This window comes from Bubalus kerabau, chromosome 1, assembly GCF_029407905.1.
Source record: "Bubalus kerabau isolate K-KA32 ecotype Philippines breed swamp buffalo chromosome 1, PCC_UOA_SB_1v2, whole genome shotgun sequence".
NCBI classification, from domain to species: domain Eukaryota; kingdom Metazoa; phylum Chordata; class Mammalia; order Artiodactyla; family Bovidae; genus Bubalus; species Bubalus kerabau.
Window position 1 is genome coordinate 36,253,358 of NC_073624.1, and position 16,205 is coordinate 36,269,562.

General features: G+C 40.7%; 1 protein-coding gene across 12 annotated transcripts in view; it reads right to left on the reverse strand.

Annotated features, from left to right (window-relative positions):
* Window positions 1-16,205, reverse strand: part of SOX5 (SRY-box transcription factor 5) — a 1,162,090-nt gene that overhangs the window by 962,183 nt on the left and 183,702 nt on the right. The gene's annotated exons all lie outside the window — the stretch shown is intronic.

Genomic DNA, 16,205 nt, shown 5'->3' on the forward strand with positions numbered 1-16,205 from the left:
AGTTGCAATCGAAACAACCCAACCAAACACAGTGAAAAGTGCAAGACAAAAGAAATCCCAAAATCATTGTATATTAGAAATGTTCAACATAACCATTTCTGGAACTAGTTACATAAGAATGCAGAAAAGTTATTGCTCAAAAATTTTATTTTCATGAGGTAGTAGTATACATTTAAATGCATGCAAAGTTAAAATTGGAAAGGACACAATCATTTTTCATTCCTTCTACAGGTAAGGAAAATTAGTTAACTAGGGGACTGGCCAGAGAAGGCAATGGCACCCCACTCCGGTACTCTTGCCTGGAAAATCCCATGGGCGGAGGAGCCTGGTAGGCTGCAGTCCATGGGGTCGCGAAGAGTTGGACACGACTGAGCGACTTCACTTTCACTTTTCACTTTCATGCACTGGAGAAGGAAATGACAACCCACTCCAGTGTTCTTGCCTGGAGAGTCCCAGGGACAGGGGAACCTGGTGGGCTGCCGTCTATGGGGTTGCACAGAGTCGGACACGACTGAAGTGACTTAGCAGCAGCAGCAGCAGCAGGGGAATGGCAGGACTGTGCCCAGACCCCAGAGCTCCTCTTTTTTGACCCAGTGCTCTTTTTAGTGTGTTCCTAATCCTTTTTGGAAAGGCAATAGTGGTTGACAGTGCAGACTGTAATGTCAGAATGCTGTCTGAATTCTTGTTCTCATTTACCAGCTGTGTCATCTTATGCCTCAGTTTCCACATCTGTAAAATGTCATAATTCCTACCGTACAGTGTTGTTGTAAGGATTACACTAATTAATACATACAAAATACACAGAACCATCCCTATGGACTGTAGTCTGCCAGGCTCCTCTCTCCATGGGATTCTTCAGGCAAGAATACTGGAGTGGATTTCCATGCCCAAGAACTTAAGTTTGGTCTTTATTATTATTACAGTATCGCATTTGGGGGCGGGGGAGGGGGGGATGCGGTGAAAGGGAAGCCAAAACATCAGTCGGCACCCAGAAGTACACAGAAGAGAATAGAAAAGGCATGTTAATACCATTTGAGATATCCCACTCTTTCCATCAAAGAATTCTATTCCTTAGCTCTCCCCAGCACACCACATAGACAACTGGGAGTACATTTTTGTCAAGACTAGAGATAGAGTGAACACTGAACAAAGTAATTTATGAGCCAAGTTTTAAGGAGGATTCCTAGCTTCCAGACTTAACTTTATCATTTTCAACTGGATTCTAGAAAGTCAGGTCAGGTCTCCAACTCTCAGTTTCCTTCTCAGAACTTTCCTATAAGCGTGATACTTCTGGAAGGTTTGCAAGTTTTCATTAATAGCTGCAGCCAAGAAGGAGATTTCTGATCTTAATTTTAATCATTCTAACCCAGTGAACAATATATAACCTTTAATTACCAAATCTTTTGTTTTCTTGTTTTGCATCAGATTTCCTGCCATTATTAACTTAGGCATGATTATAGGAAAACACGTGTAATTTGCAATTCAAAACAGTCTCTAATCTTAAAAGAATTTCCATGGGTGGAAGAAATGGCGCACAAGTCCCCTAGCTCTGTCCCTTGCATAGCCCACCACTTGCTCAAGGGATCCTAACTCATAAAGGAGGAGTGCTGTACAGCTTTAAAATGACTTCATTCCCATATTTACATATTTTTAATAGGGCTATGATGAATCTCCTTCCGCTTGACTCCTATTTTGAGCTGTGATATTTTAATCTCCATTCTTGCTGCAACTTAGCAGATGAATGTGCAGTGTGACAGAGCTCAGAGGAAATAGTATAAATAAAGCAAAGTGGAGCTATGACATCTCACATTTTATAGCTTTTTTATTGTAGCCGAAGCATAAACAGAGCACAGCTGTGTTATACTTACCGCTGTGAGCGCTCCCTCCATCCTCACCCCCTATTGCTTTTAAAAAGACAGAGCTCTTATTCAGAAAGCTTTGGCTGTGGGTAGCATGGCCCCACCAGGGACAGCCTCTACCCCAAACCTCTACCTTTGACTCATTTCTGCTCTTACAGATGTAGATTTGTGGAGTTCCACATCATCCCTCTGACTGAAAAGCAACATGCCAACCCCAGCCCAGCCTGCACCGCAGCAGAAGCACCCTACTCCTACATATTGAAGATGGTACCAGAGCCAAAGCTATAATGTTCACTCAACACATGCATGGGCTTCCCAGGTGGCTCAGTGGTAAAGAATCCGCCTGTCAATGCAGGACACGTGGGTTCAAACCCTGGGTCAGGAAGATCCTCTGGAGGAGGAAATGGCAACCCACTCCAGTATTCTTCCCTGGGAAATCCCATGGACAGAAAAGCCTGGTGGCTATAATCTATGGAGTCACAAAGAGTCAGACATGATTGAGAGACTAAACAACAACGACGCGTACCCAGGGATTGAACCCAGGTCTCCTTCATTGTAGGCAGATTCTTTACCATCTGGGCCACCAGGGAAGCCCAAGGCAGGGGATAATAATTCATCCAACACTCTCCTACTAGGAGACACACAACTAGCTGGAAGTATTCAAAAGAGTGCACTCTCTTAGTGAAAGCCCCTTTTGGAGTGAAAAAGCTGTATTTTTCACTTTCAAATGAACTATTAGTCATGTTTGGGTGAAGGTTGTAAATGCCAAGAAGACCAAACACAGTGAGAGTGAGAAGAGCGGTATGAAGATGCACAAAATCGATACACGTGCTAACGTAATAAATTCTCAGGCTGGTTACATATTTCACAAAGGTCAAAGCCAGAGGAAAAGACAAATTGCAAGCATCTTCTACGCTCTGACGAATACAAGGTTATATACGCAGGGTTGATTGGTCCAAGACAAGCAACTGATCTAACAGTAGCCAATCAGAGTTCTTCCCAGAGATATTTTATTTAAGTAAAATGGAAAAAATCATCAGGCTTTAGAATTCCCGTGCTGTCATCGATGGTGCCATTTCCTCCCATATGGAGAAATTTCTACTGCAACAAGAAAGAGCAAAGTTCACATCCAAATGTGACATCCAAAATGATACGGACACAGAAGTGTATTGAGGCATGACAGAGTATGACTCCCTGGTTCCAACCATTCCTGAGGCCCATTCAAACTCCTGCATCACCCTGAATGTAGTCATTTGCCTTCCTTGTAGTCTTTTACCCAACCAATTCCAGCTTTTTTTTTTTCCCTTAAGCTGCCTCAAATTGGGTTTTATCACTTACGAAAAAAGAATCCTATTTCACCTTCCAGAAGAAGATTCTTTTTTCAGCTGGGTTAGGATTTATTCTTTCTTTTTCAAATACCACCACACTATTTATGGGAAGGAAGGAAAACCCTCTGGGCTTGTAGAGGAATATGTAATGAATTTCAAAAGACACATGCATCCAAGTGAAAAGAATATAGGGGCATAGTAGCCTCTACACCAGTGAAGTGAAATGAGAGACGGGAGAAAGAAGATTGATTTGCATCATCATTAACATGGAAGGAGAAAAGAGGGAGAACACAATGACCGCGAGAACCACCTCCATTGACATACGTCATTGTTTCAAAACAACAGGCCCAACTGGGCTAACACAGGAGCAAAGTTGGTATCCCAAGCTCCCCAGCTATCTATCCGCCCAGAGTCACTCTTCTGCCAAGCTCATTGTTTACCAAGCTGCCAGCCCAGCCCAGGGATCTGATTAGCAATTTGCACTTTTGTGAGAGGATTAACAGAATTCCTTTGTTTTGATGTCGGATTATCAAACTGCATCTTTAAAGAGGTGTGACCTCATCCAGATTCATAAGCCTGCTCCCTCGAGAATGACTTGAATTTTCCTCCACTTGTGTAACATATAATTTCATAAAGGAGTTACTGTCAAAACATGGTACTCAATTCTTGATGTGTGCAAAGAAGCACATTTGTAATGTAAATAACCTCAGAAGTTTTGTGATATTTTAAAATAACCCATCTGGTGGGAAAACAAGGATTTTCAACCCATTTGGTTCCAGCACTAGTAAATTAGTGCGCATCTAGCTCTGATAGAACCCACAGATAAACCCCCTTCCCCAGCTAAGACTCATGATGCTTTTATTTTTAAGGGTGAGTATTTCTAATCAACTCATACTCTCGACAAATCTTTTAAAAAGAAAGCAGAACACACATGAGAGTAAACTGAGGCAAACCAAAGAATTTGATGGCTACAGCCAAAATGGTAATGATCTTAAATTGTTTACACTGCATGGTTTATACATCCAGCTTTACCCAAATATAGAGATGAAGGAGGGAAACACAATAAGAGTTTTGCATTTCTCAGTCTGTTCAGTAACAGGCAACTCATCAAAAAGAAAGTCCCTAAAATTTCCACTGAAGTTTGAAACCAGTAAAACATCCAAGGGGGAGGACCTCTATAGGACAGTATGCAACAGGTTGTGGAAAAGTAGCCTTCAGACTCTGCACTAGTATAATGTTTGCTTCAGATGGCAATCACAAATGAAATGCACAAGAGCAATCCAGCCTCTGAAAGGCATGCATTACTGGTGAGAGAACTGCGTCTTGGGAAATACATAAATGCCCATTCAGCTACAAGTGGCAAAAAGGGCAGTCCAGCCTCAGCTAATGACCTCAAAGCCAGACACTGCTGCAGATCAAGGGGCAGTTTTATTCCTTGACAAAGGAATGAAAGCATTCTGTTTTATAAAGTGGAATCAAGAGTATTAAGTGTGTTTATTTTAAATATTAATATAGATTTGTTACCCCAAACTTGATAGATTGGGGACTGTGTCTTTAAATTAGGGAACTTTCAACTGTAAGAGTGGCTTGAGGTAAAGAATCTGCCTGCCAATGCTGGAAATGCAGGAGACATGGGTTCAAACTCTGGGTCAGGAAGATCCCCTGGAGGAGGAAATGGCAACCCATTCCAGTATCTTTGCCCAGAGAATTCCACAGACAGAGGAGCCTACACAGATACAGTCCATGGGGTCACAAAGAGCCAGACACGACTTAGCGACTGACCACGCAGGCACACTCTAGGCAAGCCCTGATAAATAAGATGTCAGGTGTGCTGATCTGTTTGTAAATACAGCATATACACACAAGACTATTAAATCTATGGTTCTTAATGAGTGGTTGTGTGAATTAATGAATTCACTTGGAAAACCATTTTTAATACAATCAAGTCATACACCCCAACTTATAGCCTGTAGGTGGAATGAGAACATATTTTTCTGAAAAAAAATCTCAACTGTGACTCTGTGAATGCCTCTTAAACAGCCCTCTCTTATACTTGGAAATAGGTCTTCTGTGTGGATTATTTGCAAGTCTTGCCTTATTAACTAAACTGAAGTGTTCTTAAAAAGGTGGATCATGTCTCTTATGAGCTTCCTACAGTAACCTGTGGGGCTTCCCAGGTGACTCAGCAGTAAAGAATCCGCCTGCCAATGCAGGAGATGCAAGAGACATGAGTTCCATCCCTCGGTCAGGAAGAGTCCCTGGAGGAAGCATGGCAACCCACTCCAGTATTCTTGCCTGGGAAATCCCATGGCCAGAGGAGCCTGAAGGAATACAGTCCATGGGGTCGCAGAGAGTCATACACAACTTGGTGACTAAGTAACAATACAACAGTGATCTGCACAAAATTTGGTTCAAAAAAGTTGGATAAATAAATTCAGAAGACTTATGTTTAACTAATAGGGCTGTGATAGATGTTATTAAAGCAGACAAATTCTCTAGGGAGAGCAGAATGAAAAAAAAATTTTTTTAATAACTTGACTTTAACCCCAAAGCTACATGGAATTCAAGAAGAAAACAATGTGCATTATTTATGCCTTCTCTAGCCATAATTACAGAGCACCAGCCATAAATAACCTTGAAATATTCATTTATTCAATATATATTTATTGAATGTCTCCATTTGCCAGAAACTATCCAGGGCTCTAGAGATACAGCAGTAAAGAAAATAGACCAAGTTCCTTGCCCTTGTGCAGCTAATATTCTAGGGAGGGAGACAAAAAATTAACACGAGAAATGAATAGATGCATTACTGCTAGCTGTTGCTATTGTTTAGTCACTAATTCGTGTCCAGCTCTCTGAAACTCCATGGACGACAGCCTGCCACGCTCCTCTGTCCATGGGATTTTTACAGGCAAGAATACTGGAGTGGGTTGCCATTTTCTTCTCCAGAGGATCAATCCAGGGGATTGAATCCATATCTCCTACATTACAGGCAGATTCTTTATCAGTGAGACACCAGGGAAGCCCACTAGGTAAGTTAAGGAAGTGCTGAGGAGAGAAATTAAAGCAAGGGATGATAGAAAGTGTTTAAGGGAGGATTAGATGAAATTTTACAGGCGAGACAAGGGCTTCACCTAGGAGTCATTTGAGTCGAGACCTAAAGGAAGTGCTAGAATGAGTCATTATCAATAGCCTGAGCAAGATCACTGCAGGCAGATGGGACCTTGCAGGGGTGCAAAGGTCCTGTGGGGTCAGTGCCCAGCTTGTTAGAGAAAGAGCAGTGGGCGGAGAGAGGGAGGGAGACAGGACAGGAGTAGAAGGGCAAGCCAGCAAGGAGAGGGGGCAGGGCTGCCTCTGCTCTTTGAGCATCATAGTTAGGACCCCACTCAGGAAGAAAGCCATTGGCCTGTCCTGAGCAGAGAAGAACACAATCTGACTAATGTGATTTTTTTAATTAATTAATTTTTATTGGAGTATAGTTGCTTTACAATGTTGTGTTAGCTTCTATTGCACAGCAAAAGGAATCATCCTTACATATACATCCCCTCCTTTTGATTTGGAGATATATGTCCCCTTCCTTTAGGGTTTTCCTCCCATTCAAGTTACCACAGTGCATTAAGTAGAGTTCCCTGTGCTATACAACGTGTTCCCATCAGCTGTCTATTTTATGTGTGTGTGTTCAGTCACTCAGTCGTGTCTGACTCTTTGTGATCCTATGGACTGTAGTCGCCGGGCTCCTCTGTTCATGGGATTTTTCTGGCAAGAATACTGGAGTGCGTTGCCATTTCCTCCTCCAGATCTTTCCGAGCCAAGGATTGAACCTGTGTCTCCCATGTCTACTACACAGCAGGCAGATTCTTTGCTACTGAATCACTGAGGACACGGTATCCATAGTATATATATGTCAATCCCAATCTCCCAATTCCTCCCCCCCCACCCCTTTCCCCATTGGTATCCAGACATTTGTTCTCTACATCTGTGTCTCTCTACGCTTTGCAAATACGACTAACGCACTTAACACATTCAAGGCTCACCCTGACTGCTGTATAAAAACAGATTCAAGGGGAATAAAGTCAGAAGCCCAGTAGGAGACTTTGGCCACAAGCAGAAATAATGGTGGTTTGGAGCAGACTAGAAAGCAGAGATGAGGAGAGGTGGTCAGAATCCTGGAAATATTTTGAGAGTAGGGCTGACAGAGTTTGGCCCAGGGATTAGATGGACTATAAGTAAAAGGAGTCCAGGATGATGAAAGGTTGGGGTCTAAGCAATGGAGAGAATGGGTCTAAGCAATGGGGAAAATGGTCTAAGCAAAGGAGCTACTTGGCAGCTCCTTTCACTGAGCTGAGGAAGTCTTCAAGGGGAGCAGGCATGAGGACCATGTCCATAGCTCATTTCATGCACCAAGTGGAGCTGTCAAGGCCATTTGGGTAAGATGTATATGGAGCTCAGGAGAGAGGTCACAGTGTAAAAGAAATTTATATTACAAGACAAATTTTCCTATCTCCGACCACTAAAAGTGGTTGTTTTCCAATGAGTCTGTATTTAAAAGATGTGGCAGAATTTGCAGTATCTTTAATAACAGTCTTTCAAAAAGTACAGAAATGTGTATACAGCCATTTGATTTTAGTAGAGACAATTCCTTAAAGTTCACCATATGCTGGTAAATCATAGGCAGCTAAATTCCTACAGTCAACATATGTAATAGATGTTAAGGTAATGGCCTGGGTTTGCTGGTCTGACTTGATACACGACTAGAATTTATTTAGATATTCCAGGACAAATATGTAGCACCATGGCTAGATAGGTAGGTCTCACTTTTGGGGTTTTTTTTTTAGGAATAACAAGGAAACTTACACATGTGCTTCTGAGGGTCTGTTGATAAGAGCTCATGCGGAGTATATTTTAAGTTTCATGTTTTATCTTTATGATGTATGTGGAATTTTAAAAATAAATCTAAAAGGTTAAATGTTATAAAGTATTTGCTAAACTACCCGACTTTCCCCCCAAATCTTTAGGTAAAGTTGACTTTGATAATAGTAAGATACTTTGCAATCGGTATCATCACTACCATCATCATAGCTTTTTAACTAAGCCCTGCCAGGTGTTAGGCCTTGTGCATTAGTTTTACACTATATACCAGGCCCTGTATATTGTTTTGCATGTGTCAAATCACTTAATTCTAAGGACAAGCCTATGTTATTCATAAATATTTCTTACACTAAAGCCACATGTCTCCTGACAAAAATTTATAAAAAGAGAAATGTCTTCTCCTTCAATGTGAAAAAGCAACAGAAAAGACTAAAACAACATACATAAATATATGGAGTCAGAAAAAATTGTTAAAGCTGTACTCCTGTATACTTGTAATATATATAACTAGGAAATGCCTATCTGAACAATTATCCTATACCGAATGTCCTATACCAAAACAAATGACCCATACCAGTGAAAAGCCATCCATCACAATGAACTAAAAATAATCAGAGTTGCAAGTTAATAAAAATTAAATAGCACTTGTAGAGGTAAAAAACAATTTAAAACTATTGGATTTTAGGGACTTCTGTGGTGGACCAGAGATTAAGACTTCATGCTTTCAATGCAGTGGCTGGGGTTTGAGTCCCTAGTCAGGGAACTAAGATCCCACACGCTGTGGTGCAGCCAAAAAATAAATAAATAAAACTATTTGCTTTTAGTAAATTATAAGTTTTACTGTACAAAATATTGGGGGGTATAAGGCACTTTCTTAAAAAAAAAAAAGAAATTTTTAGTCAAGTATTTATCAGATATAATGTTGATGTCCAGAAATAAATTGATAGAAAAATACACTTCCACAGTCTTGAGTAGTTCCTCCAAATCCTTCATCCATCTAAGCTGGCAGAGCATGTCAGTGGTTTATCAGACACTGTCCACATTTGTAAATGAGCCTCCTCCTCGTGGTATTTTAGCACTGGACCATGTAATGATTACACTGCTATATATTTAATATACTAGATATAAAACACGGACCCAAGTATCAACTTTAGAAAATCACAAAACTCATCAAATACCTCCTCTAAAGTCATCCCAATAAGTAGCCTGCAAACCACAGGGTTGCTAACTACGGCACCTCTATTAACACCGTCATTCTAGTGATTCTCCACTCTTCTAATATCCAGTTCATCATACCTAGTGGATCCCATTTCTGCAAAGGGAAACATTTCAGAATGCATGCTTCTGGATGAGCACAGGGTCACATGTGGGTTACCTGGGGCTATCACTCCACTTATAAATCCAGAAAGGGTCCTGGTGAAACACACAGGGGAGAAGACACACACGCTTCTTTGACATCTTTCGTGCATCATGAAAGCCGACTCTAATTTTCTTAGAAAGACTATTAAAGGTCAATCTTTATACTGGCATTTTAAACTAAAAACAAATAGCAGGGCTAATATATAATATACATCCTCAGTGAAATTAAGTAGGCAAAGTTTATTTCTCCAAATCCTACAATCTTCTTTGAGGACAAGCTTCTTTCTTGTTCTTCTGCCACTTCTTTCCCCAGACTGTCTCTGACCACATTATAGTCCAATTTATTTGTTCAGTGAGATTGAACTCAAGTACACAGTCCATATTTACACTATCCCTTTGCTTTCTCTTCCTCATCAAAAGGCACCTACTCTTTGTTCTTTTAGTCAATGCCCAAACCTTAAACTTCCAAGATCACAGCTGCCAAATGATAATACAATCAGTGCCAAAATGCCAGTGGTTAAAGACAGAAACTTGGAATTGCAAGGGAATCTTCAGAGGTAATTAATTTAATCCTTCTCTTAAAATTGGGAGTCCTCTTTGCTATGTCACTATCATCATCTCGGATTCGGGCCAACTCTACAGCCAGAGATCAAAATTTACTTAATTTTCAGGAAACACATCCAATTTTAACCTTCCTTTCCTGGTCTCAGTTCTCCAGCTACACAGAATATCTTATGTTTTACACACCAAGATGCACCCAGCTCTGTGCCCAGGGATACTGATTTCAACGAAATCACATCAAGAGACTTCTTTGTTCCCAAGCTTCTGGTTGGGTTTTGAAAATAAGAGTCATGAGCAGGAGATAGAGAATAAGATGAGTGAGGTCAGGATATGTCTTTCTGCAGCTCTCTCCTTACAGGTAATGGTCACAGTCTGGAGGTGTATCCAGTCAGGTGGGCCTCTCCAACCTGCTCCCCTCTGCTGATCCCCTCAGGCCCAGAGATGGCATCAACCCTGCAATTATTACCCCCAGAATATCAACCCTTGTCTGTTCTTTTTATTAACAACTTTATTGGATATTCTACATATAGCATACGATCCACCCATTTTAAGTGTACAGGTCAATGGTCTTTAGTATGTTTGTAAAGCTGTTCAACCAGCACCACAATCAATGGGGCAACATTTTCATCACTCTAAAACAAGCTCCGCACTCATTAGCAATCATGCCTCCCCTCTTTCTTCCCAATCCTTCAGCCCTAAGGTCGTCACTAAGTCTCCCTTCTGTTTTTATAGATTTGGCTATCTGAACATTTCATATAAGTGGAAGCATACAATATACGTTCTCTTGTGACTGGCTTCTAATTCACTGAGCATAATGTTTCCAAAGTTCATTCATGTTGAAGCATGTATGAATACTTCATCTCTTCTTGTTGCCAAATAATATCCCATTGTATGAAGAAAACTCGTTTTACCTGTCCATTCGTTAGTTGGTAGATATTTGGGTTGTCTGTTGTCCCCACTTTTGGCTATTGTGAATACCTCTGCCATGAACTTGGTGTATACATTTCTGTGTGCATGTTTTTACTCCTCTTGAATTAACCTCAGATTGGAGTTGCTGGATTATACGGCAACTCAACCTTCTGAGGAACTGCCTAGACTCCTTCAAGCAATTACCCACGTAACATCGCCATCAGTGATATATATGGCTTCTAGTTTCTTCATATCCTCACCAACACTTGTGATTATATCTGTATTTTATATTGTAGCTGTCTTAGTGCATGTTAAGTGGTATCTTACTGTGGTCTTGGTTTTTTTAAAATGTTATTTATATCCTTATAACGACTACCTTTATTAAATTCTCCTCAAATCATTTAAGTCCACCATGTTTCCTGCCAGACCCTGAATGACTCAAAGGCTAATCATTTTCCATATTTTTGAACGTTGTTTTGAATCCTCTTAAAGTTTTTTCTTCAAGCTAAACAACTCCTCTTTATATGAACTCTGTTTCCAGATTATTTATCCCCCTAACTCACTAGCTTTAGACATTAAATTATCAATGTCCTTCAAATTATTTCAACTATAAGTGACATATATGAACTGACCAGTATACATTTTACCAGGTGATTATCTCATTGCTATGGACACTATATTCCTTCTATCAATGCTGTTAAAGATGACAATACCTCTTGTTTGAGCAATTAAGTCCTACCATTGGCTTATACGAAATATAAATCAACCAGATTATCTTGATAATGTACTATCTATTCAGAGAGATTTAAAAATTAAATGGAGAATTACTTTAACACTATTAAATTTCATCACTTTAAGTTTTAGCCAACATCAAGCTTATCACTGACTTCTGAGTCATTTGCTTCACAGCAGCAAATGAGATAAGATGGGCTAACATGCCAAATATTTCTTTGCTAGAAAAGGCAATCAAAGTATTAGTTTCCTCTCTTTCTTACTTCATCTAAGCTCTTAATGAAAATAATAAAAGAGGATATGCCAACAAATACAATGAGTTGCACCTGACTATAGAGCTCTCTTTAGGTTGATAACTATATACTAATCTATATCTTTTACATATGGTTCTTCAACTGCTCATTCATATTACCACTCTGTCAAGAAAACTAATTTCCTTTCTAATCTCTCAAAATTTTACAAGATATTATGAAACTACATTTTATAAAAGATGATAACTGACAATAGGGTAGGTCTATTAAAAGAAAACATTAAGGTAATTTTGTACAGTTGGCTCTTAGAGAAGCCATACTGGCTTCTTGTGAACACTGTTTTCCTTCTATGTTCAGAAATGATCTACATTATAACACAATCTAAGATTTTACTGCAATCCTTAAAACATAACATTTTAAAAATATAAGCTTTTCTTTCATTTTAAATTCAGGCTAACATTTATTCATCTTGAGTCTTCTAAACATCTTGTCTTCTTGTCTTCTGTGTCAAATTTTACCAAAAGTGGGTTTTTTAAAACAATATCTAAATAGTAACCACTCCCATCATCGTATACCTCCTTCCCCAATAGGTATAATTATGGGCACTCTGACAATTTGAGATTAAAAAATCTAAATATGTATCAGCCTGGATTGTTCTCCTTTCTGTACCCCCAAGAACCAACATCCAAACCTTCAGCTAGGACTATTCATAGTATATGAAATCTATGCCTTTTGGTTGCTTCTCATTAACTCTACTACTGTGTCTCTAGTCCAAATCAGGAGCACATCTAACTGAACTGCCAAAATGATTTCCCCAGTGACCTCTCTACTTCCATTTTTGTCCTTCTTCATCTACTCTCCACCCAACAGCCAAAGCAGACTTTCAAAACTGCACATCTGACCAAGCCACTGCCTCACACCAGCTTCTCATCACATTTAGAATAAAATGTCCATTGACAGGTGAATGGATAAAGATGTGGTACATAAAAGCAATGGGATATTCCTCAGCCGTAAAACGTGACAGAACTGGGTCATTTGTAGAAATGTGGATAGACCTAAAGACTGTTGCGAAGTAAATCAGAAGGAGAAAAACAAATATCATATATTAATGCATATATGTGGAATCTAGAAAAATGGTACAGATGAACCTATCGGCAGGGCAGGAACAGTGATGCAGACATGGAGAACGGACATGTAGACGTGGTGGGAAGAGGAGTTAGACAAACTGGGACAGTAGCACCGACATATCCTCACTATCCTGTGTAAAATAGCTAGCTTGCGGGAAGCTGCTGTAAAGCACCGGGAGCTCAGCTCAGTGTTCTGTGATGACCTAGCGGGGTGGAATGGTGGGGGAGGGAGGGCCCCCAGGGAGGGGATATATGTATACCTATAGGTGATTCAGTTCACTGTACAGCAGAAAGTAACACAACACTGTAAAACAATTATCCTTCAATAAGAAAAATTTAAGTAACCTGCCCCTGCCTTCCTCTCCAACTCCATCTCCCTAACGTTCCCTCCCACCCTCACCATCCACCACCTGCTTAACTACACTAGGTTTTTTGCTGTTCCCAGAAATTAACAAGCTCAGTGTCTCTTCTGGGACCTTACTTTTGCCATTTCCTCTCCCTAAAGTCTCCCCACATGTCCTTACATGACTTCTCATCCCTCAGGTCTTGTGTCATCTCCTCAGAGAACTCTGTCTGCTCTCTTTATCTACAATAACACCTTCAGTCCTACTCTCTACTCTACTGTATTTCCTTCATTCAGTTTATCACTGCCTTGAAGTATTGTACATTTATTTGTTTATTTCTATCTCCACCTTTAGAATCTAAGTACTTTCGAAGCAGGGCTTTTTCTATCTTGTTCACCAGTCCACAATCAGCTGCCTGTAATAATAACCAACACCTAGTGAGCCCCCAAAACACATTTTTTAAATAAATTGAATAAGAATCCCCAAGGAACAAATCTAATAATATAAATTCTGATCTTGGTAGAAACCAAGAGAAACAGGCAGGGCTCAGAGCAGTTTTGGTAAATCTTCCCATCACACTATGCTACAGGATACCCACGTGAGAGCACAGTCCTCGTTCACAAACTCCATCAATCAAGAGACCAACAGGTCTGGTCTAAAGCCGCCGATATCAGGGAACCGCAGCACACGAGAGCCTTCAATCTCGAATGTGGTCCATAAGTATTTTTTTCCCCTATCTCAGCCACCACTCTCCCAATTATAATAAATGAATAAAGTAGATTGAAGCTAAGGAAAAATAAAGCAAAATTAGAAGCTGGCAAAAAGCAAACCCATTGCCTGGGGCAGCCTGGGGCTGACGGATGATGACAGCTAGCAGACAAATCCTGTTCCCCATTCTAAATTCTGTCTACCAAACAAATTAGCAAGCTCATCAATATCTGCACGGCATTTACCTTCTGCGGCAACAGCTGCTGCAGAATCACGATGCTGACTTTTGGGGTTGTGGTCTGGCCGATGGGACGCATTCATTGGCCAAGCAGGGTAGGAGATAACAGAAAGACAACCCAATATTATAGGAGACAGTGTGTCAAGGGCTTGGAGGATAAACAGCTTGAGAGTCCCCCTACTGAATCTACTACTTGCCCCTGCCCCTCCCCCAATAGCTAGATGTTTACATGATGAGATGTGAAAAGTTCATTCTTGTGCTAGTAAGTAAATGTAAAACTTACAATAAAGACATTAAGTAATTAAAAAGAAACTTGTGACATCCATAATCTTGTACCTGGACAATGCTTTAAAACATGATCGTTTTCATGAAAACATGATCATTTTCATTCAGTGTAGAGATTATATTCTAAAATGGCAAAAATCTTCTCTTTAAAAAAAAAATATGACATTATACTGTCTTCTATTGTAGCATAAGAGAAACTTTGTGCCTCATCTTCAAAGAAGAAGTGATAAGACCAAACACAAGATACGCGCACAAGTTCAGTCTTGTCCGACTCAGCGACCCCATGTACTACAGTCCACTAGGATCCTCTGTTTATGGAATTTTCCAGGCAAGAATACAGGACTGGGCTGCCATGACCTCCTCCAGGGGATCTTCCTGACCCAAGGACTGAGGCCACATCCCCTGCAACTCCTACACTGCAGGCAGATTCTCCACCTACTAAACCACCTGGGAAACCCAAATGCAACAAATACATCTTACCCTAAAAGTTTCAAATGAAAATAGCAAAGGAGGAAAGAAAGGGCTTTTATGATTAATTTTACAGGCAATGTTTTCCATGCACTTACATGAAGTTAAGGATAGCAAAATATTCTTAAAACATCCTGCACTGGGAAAACATAAAACTATGAGTGGCTTAGTTAATGATACACAATAGCATTTCAGAACTGAGACTCTGACCACCATTAATTCATTAGGGGAAAGGTAACTGGAAGAAATGGCACCCCACTCCAGTACTCTTGCCTGGAAAATCCCATGGGCGGAGGAGCCTGGTGGGCTGCAGTCCATGGGGTCTCGAAGAGTTGGACACGACTGAGCGACTTCACTTTCACTTTTCACTTTCATGCAGTGGAGAAGGAAATGGCAATCTACTCCAGTGTTCTTGCCTGGAGAATCCCAGGGACAGGGGAGCCCGGTGGGCTGCCGCCTATGGGGTCACACAGAGTCGGACATGACTGAAGTGACTTAGCAGCAGCAACTGGAAGAAAATGGAAGACAGCAGACTGCCTGAATCTATGCCCAAGCATTTTCTCATTAGAGTCCTGAAATTCTTCAAAGTGTGTTTTATCACTTACAACCAGGGAAACCCTGCAACTCTTCTGGCAAACCATACCCCTTCACACTAAGTGACAAAAAAGGGTAGAAACACCAGAGAAATGTCTGTCGAGAGAAGACAAGCCTGTTCTCACCTGAGAAAGAAAAAAAGAAGGTCATCACGACTCTTCCTACAGCTGAGTGAACCCAAGACACAGGACAGAGAATGCCAGGTACATATCAGCTTCCCACTCACTGTTGCTAAACTCTACTGATTTCAATAATCTGCACAGAGGCTGCCTCCCAAGCCTTATTTGTGTAGGCACCTCCCTCCTCCCATGTAACTCAGTCAGTAAAGAATCTGCCTGCAATGCAGGAGACCTGGGTTCGATTCCTGGGTCAGGAAGATTCTCTGGAGAAGGAAATGGAAACTCACTCTAGTATTCTTGCCTTGAGAATCCTATGGACAGAGGAACCTGGTAGGTTGCCAGTCCTCTGTCATCCCCCTCTCCTCCTGCCCCCAATCCCTACAAGCATCAGAGTCTTTTCCAATGAGTCAACTCTTTGCACGAGGTGGCCAAAGTACTGGAGTTTCAGCCTCAG